We start from the raw sequence: 2471 nt of genomic DNA, 5'->3' as shown, positions 1-2471 counted from the left end.
CCAAGATGTTCAAATGTTCATAGATGACCAGCAGGGTCAAATAATGGTAATCAAGGGTGTCGAGGGTGCAACAGTTCAGCACCTCAGGAGTAAATGTCAGTTGGCTTTTCATAGCCGATCATTCAGAGTATCTTTACTGCTCCTGCTGTCTCTAGAAAGTTGAAAACAGCAGGTCTGGGACAGGTAGCACGTCCGGTGAACAGGTCAGGGTTCCATAGCTGCAGGCAGAACAGTTGAAACTGGAGCAGCAGTACAGCCAGGTGGACTGGGGACAGCAAGGACTCATCAGGCCAGGTAGTCCTGAGGTATGGTCCTAGGGCTCAGGTCCTCCGAGAGAGAATTAGAGAGAGCATACTTAAATTCACACATCGTAAAGATAGGTAGGAGCAAGCCCATGTAATGCTTTGTAGGTTAGCAGTAAAACCTTGAAATCAGCCCTTGCCTTAACAGGAAGCCAGTGTAGAGAGGCTAGCACTGGAGTAATATGATCAAATTTGTTGGTTCTAGTCAAGATTCTAGCAGCTGTGTTTAGCACTAACTGAAGTTTATTTAGTGCTTTATCCGGGTAGCCGGAAAGTAGAGCATTGCAGTAGTCTAACCTAGAAGTGACAAAATCACGCAGCCCCACCCCCAGCCTCACCCGTGAGATGGACAGGATGGCCAAGGACAGGAAGTGCTGGGTCAACCTGTGTCACATTGCCGAGAGGGGCCGGTTCCTGTCTGAGATCTTCACTTCCTTTGTGGACCTGCAGTACTGCTGGTTCCTTTTTGTTTTCATGATGTGCTACACCAGCACCTGGTTCTGGTTCGCTGGTCTCTACTTCCTGAATGTGTTTCTGCGTGGGGACCTGGTGCCTCTTCCTAATAGCAGCCAGGACCAGACCCTGGGGCACCAGCCCTGCTACCTGGGAGTAGATGACTTCATCTCAGCCCTGCTCTTCTCTGTGGAGACACAGCACACCAACGGCTACAGCTCGCTCCCCGTCAACCCGGCCTGCCGCGAGGGCGTGTTGCTGGTCATGATCGTGGGCTCCATAATCGACGCTCTCATGGTGGGCTGCATGTTCGTCAAGATCTCCCGTCCAAGGGGGCAGAGACGCTGCTCTTCAGCTGCACTTGTGTCATCGCCAACCGTGACGACCAGCTGTGTCTGATGTTCCGACTGGGTGACCTGAGTGAGAGCCACATTCTCCAGCCCCTTCTGGGAGCTGGGCCCTGAACAGCTGAGGAAGCACGAGTTTGAGATCATCGCCCTCCTGGAGGGCATCGTGGAGGCCACTTGTGGGTCAAACACACTCCATCAGTGTTCAGTTATGGAAGGAGGGAGGGAGGAGGGATGGACCCATGGACAGTGTGGTTAAGAGCCAAGTATACATGTTTACATGTTCTATTCTGGATGGGGGACTTCCACAACCAGGGCTGTACATCAGCACTGACTCAGAGCTAGAATAACACATTGTGTAGAGTAGGGACATAAATGTTTAGTCTAAAACCAGAGCCAGATTTGGATATACAGTTTAGAGTAAAACCACGTGTTGTAATTTTGGCCAAGAATCAGATAAATATTTAGAAAAGCGAAGGATGAGAGAATACATTGGTTCCACAGGACTGTAGAAGGGCTGTGCCATGTAATTACTGTTGCACAAGATCACATTTATCTAAACCATGTTAATTACAATCATGTGTTGTTGTTTTCTAGCAGACTGACAGATAGGCATTAACCTCTAAAAGTCTAAAAATAGGTAATTGTTTTTGATTTAGAATTTTGGACCTCTTTCGGTGTCAAAAAAATATATATAAGAATTGTATTTGATAAAATATTTACTACTATATCCCATAGAAACACATTGAATAACACAATCATAAATGGCAAAAAAGACCAGTCAAAAAATAAATCATAAGGAATAAGGTTTCGAAGTGTCTGTCCTATATCTAGGACATACAAAAGCTCAGGAAATATATGTATTTTACTCATATTTAACCCCTTACTTTTGTTAGCACAAAACTACCTCCATACTTCCACTCATTTGTATGAGTTACCTTCAGACAAGTCCCTTGACACTTGTGTTGGTCAACGAGCAAAACGTGTTCAAGAGACTCTCCCATTTCCATAGAGTGGTCACTGGTCATATTAGTTTGTAGGCCAAACCATTCCGATGCAACAGACGTTTTAGTGAGAAGACCGATTTTCGGGATGTCTCATGGTCTGACAAACACCACTGAAGCTTGGCCACCTTCCATCACAGATGTCGAATGCAACATAGGCCGATGCGGTTGTTTGAGACGCAGCCCATACAATAAAACTAATCTCTAGTTTAAACTGACTGATTTTGTTTTTAATTATGTTACTTAGACTCTTAAGGACCAGTGGTTACAAAGAGACCGGTTATTATGAACAACCTTAAGTAACAGATGCATGTTTTGGCTCATAGTGACCTCTTGTGGCAGAATATGGTAATTGGAAAAATGTA

General features: G+C 45.5%; 1 pseudogene; it reads left to right on the top strand.

Moving 5' to 3' along the window:
* Positions 1 to 558: 558 nt before the first annotated feature.
* On the top strand, positions 559 to 1512 carry LOC115164530 (G protein-activated inward rectifier potassium channel 2-like; annotated as a pseudogene).
* Positions 1513 to 2471: the final 959 nt, after the last annotated feature.

The sequence above is a fragment of the Salmo trutta genome, chromosome 3, assembly GCF_901001165.1.
Source record: "Salmo trutta chromosome 3, fSalTru1.1, whole genome shotgun sequence".
NCBI classification, from domain to species: domain Eukaryota; kingdom Metazoa; phylum Chordata; class Actinopteri; order Salmoniformes; family Salmonidae; genus Salmo; species Salmo trutta.
Note: the sequence above shows the minus strand (reverse complement) of the source record. Positions and strands in the feature narration are given on the sequence as shown.